This window comes from Myotis davidii, unplaced genomic scaffold, assembly GCF_000327345.1.
Source record: "Myotis davidii unplaced genomic scaffold, ASM32734v1 scaffold159, whole genome shotgun sequence".
Lineage (NCBI taxonomy): Eukaryota > Metazoa > Chordata > Mammalia > Chiroptera > Vespertilionidae > Myotis > Myotis davidii.
Window position 1 is genome coordinate 5786162 of NW_006291231.1, and position 10163 is coordinate 5796324.

Here is a 10163-nt window from a genome sequence, read left to right on the forward strand (position 1 = left end):
CTCCTTTAAAAATCTATTAAGAAAACAAAAAGGGCTAGGGGACTGTCTAGGGCAGGGAGAAAAAATGGACACATATGTAATACCCTTTGTAATAAAAAATTAAAAAAAAAAAAGAAACTTTACTCAGCCATTTATTTATAAGAAAATGAGGACACAGTGTCAATTTGTTCTCACTCATCACTTGTTTGTATAACTGATTATGAAAACAGGGTTATAACATAGTAAAAGTACAACAGTAATTTCTGTCAATGTGTATTCTTTATTCGTATAGCCAGTTGTAGGGGATATTTTCCCTTTTTGAAAGCAGCCTCCTTTAATGGAGACACTTAGAGAAAAGCCTATTTGATTGTGTACATAAGTGTCAACACAAAGTCAGCTGTAGCAATTTGTGGCTTTCCTCTGTGGTTTGCTTGAAAGATCACTAAATGATCATTTAGCACTTCACGTATGAAAATATCACCATTTGTACTGCAGCTGGACCGCTCTTAGCAGGGGCTCTGTGATGTCCCAGAGCAAGTCACAGCATTTTTATGAGCCCTTAACATGTAACTCAAATGGAACCGAAGCTCCACATTTAATGTTAGATCATCCTGAAGTATTTCTTCTCCTCATTGTTTTCACAATTCACCATGCAGTCATCGATGAGCTGCCCAAACACCATTCTTATCAAGAGACAACTTATAAAATAACGAGTGCTAAGAAGACACAAATAACTGCTCAGTTAAACAGATTATTCAGTTTACAAATAAAAATTTAAACTGAATAACTCTAAAACTATTTAGTCTACCATAAAACTTCTTTGTTTACAATTAAGTTACCCTTACCCTTTCAAATTAAGAAACATGTATATTTGGGTACATGTAAATGTGAAAGCTAGTTTGGTGTGGTCAAGTATTGGGCAAGGTTCCCCATTCACCTCTGCCAAGACCCTGTTATTTTAGTGAGATTAAGGTTCCAGTTGCTTCAGCCCAAGACCTCTCTGGAGCAGACATTCTGCTATTCTGGTTAACTTAGGCCCATTTCTTTCCCAAGTGAGTAAATACTTAAATTCCCATGCTGAGGCAGCTGAAGTGACTTTTCATTTGGCACACTGATTCTGGGAGTGTAATACATGTTTGTTGAAACTATGCTTTGGGCTGGGACAACGTATTTTTATGATTACAACTTATTAACATGTATTGAGAATAGATATTGTACTTGGTCCCCACACAATACATAAAGGATATCATCATTCCTACAGATGGAAATAAGATGCTTGGATGACTATATTATTGATGACATTTATATCCCTCTGGAAATATAGTTGAGTTGGGAATACAGATATTGAACACATAGTTACAGGTGAGGCCAGCTTTATAAAAAGGTGCAGTACACTATGTATGTGCAAAGAGATGAGAAGTTTCCACACTGAACATTACAAGAGATTGCTGAAAGAAATGAAAGACCTGAATAAGTAAAGTTCTATGCCATGTTTATGGATTGGGAAATTCATAGTTAAAATGTAAATTGTCCCCAAACTGATCTATAGATTCCATGCAGCCTCAATCAGAATTTCAACAGTTTTTTTTTAGATAGAGATTGACAAGCTGTTTCTAAATTGTATATGGAAATGCAAAGAGCCTAAAATAGTCAAAGCATTTAAAAAATATTACAAAATTGGAGAACTTTCATTACCTGATTTCAGGACTTAAAGCTACAATAATCAAGACTGTAGTATTGGCATAAGAATAAGTGCCAATAACTGGCACCAGATCTGTGAAAAAGAATAGGAAGTGGAATTGATTTTTCACAAAGGTGTCAAGGGGCATATTGGGGGGGGGCGGAGACTGTCTTTTCAACAAATAGTGCTGAATCAACTAGATATCCCCATGTGGAAATAAATAAACCTCAACTCCTACCTCATACTATATATGAAAGTACTTTTAAAAGGAGCATAGACCTAAACATAAAGCTGAAATTACAAAGCTTCTAGAAGAAAACATGGAAGAAAATATTGTGGAGTTGGGTAGAGAAAGATTTCTTAGACAGGATACAAGAAAACACGAATCATAAAAGAAAAAAATTGATAAAATGGATTTTATCAAAATTATAAACTCCTATTCTTCAAAAGACATCATTAAAAAATAAAAAGGTAAGCCCCCAAATAAATTATTTATTATATATGTCTCATAAATCTTACATCTAAAATGTATAAAAAACTCCTACACCCCAATAAGAATATAAAAAACTAAAAAGTGGGCAAAAGATTAGAACATATATCTCACATATGTGTAGCACTTGAAAAATAGCACATGAAAGAAACACTCAAAACCATTAGTCATTAAGGAAATGGAAATTAAACAACAATGAGAAATCACTTCACACCTAATGGCTAAAATGGGAAAAGCCTGAAATATCAGAGGTTGGCAAGGATGTGGAACAATGGGAACACTATAGCTGGCTGGTATAAATGTAAAATAATACAAGTACTTATAAAATATTTGAAAGCTTCTTATAAAATTAAATATCTACCTTCTCTAAATGTACAGCAATTCTATCTCAAAAATACATCCATGGAATAATTTGTAGATGAATGCTCAATAGCCCCAATCTGGAAAACAAACAAACAAACATGTTCACAGCATGAAACAAATATGTATGTTCACAGCGTGAAATTCTACTTATTAAGAAAAATAAAAGAACTGCTAATTGAGTGATAGCATGGATGAATTCTTACAGACATGTTGGGCAAAAGAAGACACACAATGGGTGTCTGCTGTATGAAGTTCTAGAGTAGATAAAACTAATTCAGCTGGGAAAAAATCAGAACTGTGCTTTCGCCGAAACCGGTTTGGTTCAGTGGATAGAGCGTCGGCCTGCGGACTGAGAGGTCCCGGGTTCGATTCTGGTCAAGAGCATGTACCTGGGTTGCGGGCACATCCCCAGTGCGGGGTGTGCAGGAGGCAGTTGATCAATGTTTCTTTCTCATCGATGTTTCTAACTCTCTATCTCTCTCCCTTCCTCTCTGTAAAAAAATCAATAAAATATATTTAATTTAAAAAAAAAGAACTGTGGTTTCCTGGGGTAGGGTGGCGTGGGCTCACAGGAACTTCATCATGGAAAGATGGAATTACTCTGGATCTTGATTGTGGTGTCATTTACAAAGCCATTTACACCTGATAAAATACATCACACATACACTTGAAAGTTGTGCATCTTATTTTATATAAATTATACCCAACAGAGTTGATTTATTTTTCAAGAATATTCCTCCCTCAAAGTAACATAATAGGCATTTTAAAAGTGAAAAAATGTCCTGTTTTCATTGATATAGAAAATGTCTTTCCACATGACTGTCTATCACAAACGGTTCTTTGATGACTTTTAAATTCTAATGTCTAAGCAACAAGCAGTAACAACAGTTACCATCTACTTAGTGCCATCTATAAGCAAGATTCTCTGCCTTACACTTACAAACATTTCATTCTCACAACAACCCTGCAAGATAGGTCTTATCTTCATCTTCGGATGAGAAATCCAAGTCTCAGAATAGTTAAGCAATTTGTCCAAGAACATCCTGTCAGTAGAAAGTTGAGGTAGCAGTTACCCAAAAACTGTCTCCATCACCCATATTCTTTCTACTATTTATCACCTTCCAGTTAATTCATATGTCAGACTTATTCCAATGCCATTTAGCCATGGGCACTAGGTAAACAGCCATTGCTAGTCTATTCATTTAATTGGTCTGGTCACAATGTCCTCATCATGTTACCTTTAATGAGTCACTCATCTAATAATTATCTAAATAATTAAAACAAAGAAAGAAAACCAAAGAAACAAATACTTAACCTTCTTTCAACTTCACATGGCAAGAATTTAATATGGTGTTTATAACAGGATAGACCTGGGTTCAAGATCTAGCTTTGGCAGTTTTTAACTGAGCATATTGCTTAATCTCTCTAAGCTTCTATTTCCTACATGAAATGAAAGTACTAATGACCACCTCATAGAGTTGTTGTGAGGATAAAGTGAGGTAATACATCTAAGAACTTTGCATTAGGCTAAGAACACTGTAAATGACTGGAGATAAAAATGTTTGTTATTAATGAGAGGGCAGATATCATTTGTTAGAAAAGCTGATTAATTGCTTATTTTTCTTATTATTGCATATTTCCTTATTATTTCCTTTTACTAGGGACCATTTTAGCAAGCCTGGAAAGACCCTGTGTATTCAACTCTATTATCTGGACTTTAGAGATTCTTTAGCCAAAAATCATTCTAAGGTTGTATACATTTAGTTTCCACTTAATATTTATTTAATATTTTCACTCAAACAATTCATTTAATATTTTCCATATTCCATTGTATTATGCGCCCTTATATTACTTCCAATAACTTATATGGACAATTGTGAATAAAGAATACAAGATATGCCACTGTCTTGTTCTCTGTAAGTAGCCCAAAACAATGGTCGAACTGTCCAGTGCCATTATGTGACCTATAGGGACACAACTCCCACAACTATGAGATTCCGTTTTTCCCTTTTTATTTTCCACCCTCTGGAAGAAATCCCTGAAACAGTGGAAATGTAAAAAAAGAAAATAGGTAGAAGCCAAATAAACCAATGTTTGTAACAATGTACTAACTATAACTAACTGGGCCTGCTTTTAAAGACTCCTGTCTTTAAAAGGCATTATATAAAATTCTTTGATTCTCTGCTTAGGGTGTTATATAATTGAGAGAAAGTAAGATGATACAATGAGTAGTATTCTAATAATAACAGAAAAAGAAAGTATGATTCTCAAAACTGACCTTAAACCCAATCAGGGAACAAGTTTTCATCTTTACAGCCCCATCACAATCTTCCTTCCACTCTGCCTCTATTCCAAACATAAAAGACCCTCAAATGTTCTCAGAACTATCATTTTCATAGGGAAGAGAATAAAACAAACTCCATGAAATTTGCAATAGGTTATTAGTAATTTGTCGTCTTGCTCCTCCTGGGCCTCCAAAGAAAGCAGTGTACCTTGGGTTAAGTTAAAGCAGTGGGCTTACTATGGTGGATTGTAACTATTTGTGTGTGACAGGCAGATAAGAAAGATGGCCCAGTTAAACATAAATGTCCTTTCCACTTCTCTCCTACCATCTTAGAGGATCATATGCAGGTTATATTGGATTAAATAACTTTTAGGGTTCAGTGAAGCTGAATCCAGAAAGAGCTGAGGAGCAGCAAACAGGCCAGGATGTAGAGCCAGAGTGCACGGTACTCTATCAGTTAAAAACAGAAACGACCTAGTACACCCCACAGCATGAACAGTTGCCTCATTGTCATTGGACAGTCCGTCAGGCCTAATCAAATCACTTGGGCTTCACTTGTAGGCAGTTTTGCCAACTGGCTGATTCCTTATTTTTGTGGTCAATATAACCAAATTACTTTGAACTTTGTTTCATTGAATTTCAAAGACCCATTCTCCTATCATAACTTCACCTCTTCTCATTTCTTCCATTTTGTTCTAGTTACTAACATTATTTACTTAATCACATATGAATATGCGTTAAAGATACCAGAATGAAATACTTTTCCATTCCCTGGGGTTAAGCTCCACTTTTCCATTCCCTAGGTGGCCCAAGGGGATAGGTAACCAAACAAGATATATTTAAAATTCATTATTTCTGGAATTCTCCTACCCAGTCTGTTTACAGATTTTTTTTTTCCAGTTCAGTCTTGACACACAGACAAGTGTGTACCAACTGTCTACTTTTTATATTTGGGTGAGTACCTGGAAGTGGTATGTGGTAAAAGACAAGAATGAGGAGAAGGGAACACAAGCACACTGTTAACTTCAAGACAACCTTACTCCTTGCCTTCATTTTACTCCAAGTGAAAAGATTCCTGGTTTTTTATTTCACTCTGTTACCCATTTTGAATTACCTTTTTAAATGTGTTCATGTCCTCATTCACCCCTCAGTTCATCCCCCTGGTGTGGATGTCATACCTACCTCTTTTCTCAATAATTTTCCCCTTACAGATCTCCAGCTTCACACTTTCTTTATTCTACTTCCTTGGATGTTTTCGAACTACACAGCATCAAAGCACATATGAGCATTAGTCTTGACCAAAGAATAGGATTTATGAGCTTCCTGAGCCCCAAACAAAAGAATTTATGTTCCACCCAGAGTCCTCTGACAATGGCATTAGTGTTCTGGAATTGGTTTATCAGAAACACTACTATATGGTTTGGGCTTTCTATGTAACACAACTTTCCATTTATATGGAAAATATTATTCCCAAAATATAAATACAGTTAGGTATCAGGAACATAGCTTTATGACAACTTTCCCTTTTATGACAATTTCCCCATTTTGGGCCAGATTTTGCAGTTTAAGTCCTTAATATTGATACCTTAGAACCTTAAATAAAAATTTTTAAAAAATGACATCAGCCTGACCAGTGTGGCTCAGCGGTTGAACATCAACCCAGAAACCAAGAAATTGTAGGTTCGATTTCTGGTCAGGGCACATGCTTGGGTTGTGGACTCGATCCCCAGTAGGGGCCATGCAGGAGGCAGCTAATTGATGATGTTTCTCTCTCATCAATGTTTCTGTCTCTCTGTCTGCCTCCCTTCCTCTCTTTCTAAAAATCAATAAAAACACTTTTTTTTAAAAAAAAAAGTGACATCATTCCATCTCTCTTCCTCTTATGGTATATGCTGCAAAATTGTCCACAAAAAGAAAGTCTCAATATCAAAGTGAAAACATCTGTGGATTTTAACAAAACTAAAGGTATCTTGATATAGCTGCAGTTACAATTATTATTATTTCAGTGCTGAGTAGAAGGAATTGTGGTTTCTCCAATATTGTGAATAATCGTTTTGTCATTAAACAGAGAGTACAATATGTGTCTAGACTAACTCCCATAGGGCTCACAAACACTTTCAATTGTCCCCAATGTGGTAGCCACATGTTGGTTTTCAGCTGGCTGAGTCTTAAGCCAGAGTTTAGAGAAAGTGGAAGAGAGAGAAAACCAATTAAGCGTCTCTTAGGATGTGTCACAAAGGGTAATGCGCTTCCCCCCATAAAGTAATGCTTTTAAAGAAAATAAATATTGCACACCCTTACTGTTCTCATTAGTTACTTATATTCTGATAAGAGTATAAAGACATTTTTAAAACTGTTGGAGCAAATTCAAAAATTGGTGAACCTCATTCAGCTATAAGTTCTGAGAATGCATGAACTCATTGATATTCACTGAGTGCTCATGTGTGCCAGTTACCATTACGGTATAGTACACTTCAGAGCATAAATGTGTTCAAAGTATTTGTAAAGGAAATAAATGGATATTGAATTTCACTGATGGGAAATAAGTAAAAAAGGAAAATGACAGTCTGCAAACTCTAGCTCACACATAAAATACATCCAATGTTTTAAAGTCCAACTGAAGTAGTTATTCAATTAAATATTAATAATCATAATGAAACACTATAGTGAATGAATTGAAAGTAGTTGCAAGTACTTAGACATTCACAAAAATCAGATTTTAAAACTAGAAAAACTACTTTAGAAAAGATTTGGATAATTCTTGATTCCTACAGATAACTGAGAGCCAGGGAAAGTAAATCAAATGGCCAAAGATACACAGCTTTTTTGTGTGAGCACCAGGATTGGAAACAAGGCTATTTTATCTGAGATCCAGCATAAACTTTCTTCCCTCCATTAGGAGCTGCTGTGGTCGGCCGCTCTGACAGTGACCTCCACAGCAGAGGTCTTCCCTGGGGAACATGCGGTCAAGCACTAGCAGTTACAGGCTTCTCTCTTCTGGGGAATACACTTCATGGGTGCACGCAGAATCTTTTTCAGATGAGAGGTAATTATACACTCTCCCTTCCTGCTACTCCTATAATTTGGCCTGTCCATTCAAATTATATACACCTGCTTCTTTTTACTCTATCTTCTCTTTGTGGTTTTGGAGAAATTGACTAGTTTAATTTTAACCACAGCATCAAGTCCATAAAATGACAGCTGGAGATGTCTCTGACCTTCGCAGAAAGAAATGACACCATTGACCTATCATCAGTGGGATTTGCACTTGAAGTTTTATCTTCATCATATAAGCAATAGGTTTGCTAATCCACTGGCAAGCTTCCATCTGACACCTCTTTGTGACCAAAGACACTATGGGGTCATGGGCAGAGCAAATCCAACTGGACTCAAAAAGAGCCAAACCTATCACCTTGGACTCAAAATTGTGTGATCAGAGTAGATGAGCGAAGCGGCCACAATTCCCCCAGTGTCAGTCAGGGTTCTTTAGGTGGCAAATAACAGATATTGACTCTGAACAAAGGAACACATTGGAAAAAAAATGGAAGAACCAGGTGTTCAAAGATATTGCTGTAACACAGCTCAGGGGGACCAGGTGTTCAAAGATATTGGTATAGCAAGACCCCACAGACACTTTCCTCAGTAGTGGGGAGAGTGGACCCCAACATTGTTGACTTCTGTGTCTTTCTGCTTAAGAGTCAAATTCTAGGGAGACAGTGTGATGAGCCAAGCTTGGATATCATGACCACTACCTGAAGCGGGGGAAGTCTCATGAATGCTCAGTTAGTGCCACAATTCAATGGGTAGAGGAAGTTTCCCAAAGGAAAATAGTTGCTCAGAACAACAACAAAAGGGAAATGGATGCTGAGCAGTCCACTTAGCAGATGTCCACAACATCACCAATGTGGAGAGACAGAGCCTGGCTGGCGTGGCTCAGCGGATGAGCATCGACCTATGAACCAGAAGGTCAGGGTTCAATTCCCGTCAGAGTACATGCCCGGGTTGCAGGCTCGATCCCCAAAGTGGGCATGCAGGAGGCAGCTAATGGATGATTCTCTCTCATCATTGATGTTTCTATCTCTCTTTACCTCTCCCTTTCTCCCTGAAATAACTAAAAATATATTTTAAAAAAAAACACGTGGAGTGACAGAGACTAACAGAGATAGCTGAATATTGAAGTATTCAGCTCAAGGATGACACTAGCTCAGACAACAGCTCAAGGATGACACCAACAAAAGGTTATTAAAATCTGGTATTGAGTCATAGTTTTAAGTCAAGCTGTTTAGCAGCAATTTTCCTTTGAAATGTCTCCAGCACTGCCCAAAACCTGTGTGGTATGTGAATATCTGGTCCATTAAGCATCTCTTTCCAACCTCCCACCCTATCCTCCTGCCCATTCTCCTCTGGCCACTCCTACACCCTTCTCTTTACCAAAATCTGAATCCCAGCTGTTTCTTTAGCAACATTTTTGTTTAAGTTGGAAGATCAATCAAACATCATAGGAGTTTTCGATATTTAACAAATGGTGACTGACATTTTTAAAATCCAAAGTGAAACCTAATTATTAGATGTAAAAGAGAGAGGGGAAAAAAGTCAGATAAAATGCTTATTTGTTCTGAGTGCTCTCTCAGGCAGTCTCACCCCAGCCCCTGCTCAATGAAACTTCCTGGTAGACACTGTTGAGGTGAAAGATGGTTCTTTACTTCCACTCAAAGTACAGATCAGGCCAGCAGTCTGAAAAAGAGGCAGGTTTCAGTGTTACTGGCTTTTGTTCCCTGCAAAATTTCACTTTTAGTTATTATTCACTGTAGGAAACAAATTTGTAACCCATTTCTCATATTACCAACACACAAAAAACAAAATTTGATATCCTGGGGTTTATTTGCTGAGGGCACTTCCCATAAAAGTGAGTGAGTATGCATTGGAAAATGTGTCTGGGTAACTCCTTAAGGATAAATGTTAGTCACAATCGTTCCACCTCCAACCCCCAACTCTCGCCCCTAGCACCCTCCCCACCTCCTGACTTCCCGCCTCTCCAGGGCTGGTGACCTAATAGCATTTTTCTTCATGCATATTTTGGCTTCGCCCCATGGCCTGGCTGCCTTCGTCTGTCTGAGTCTTTTGAAATTCCTGCATGTTCGCCCCAGATTAAACCGAGTGTGTCTCAGGATGTGTGTTCCGTTTGGTTCTTTCCCCTTAACGTTCCCTGTGCAACGTGTCTGGGGGGAGGGGGGGGGAGGACGGGACGGGGAGGCGCGGGAGGGGCAGAGGCGAGGAGCTGTCCCCTTGCACGTTTCCAATCGCATTACGTGAACAAATAGCGGAGGGGTGGCCAGGCCAGAACGGCTTGTGTAACTTTGCAAACG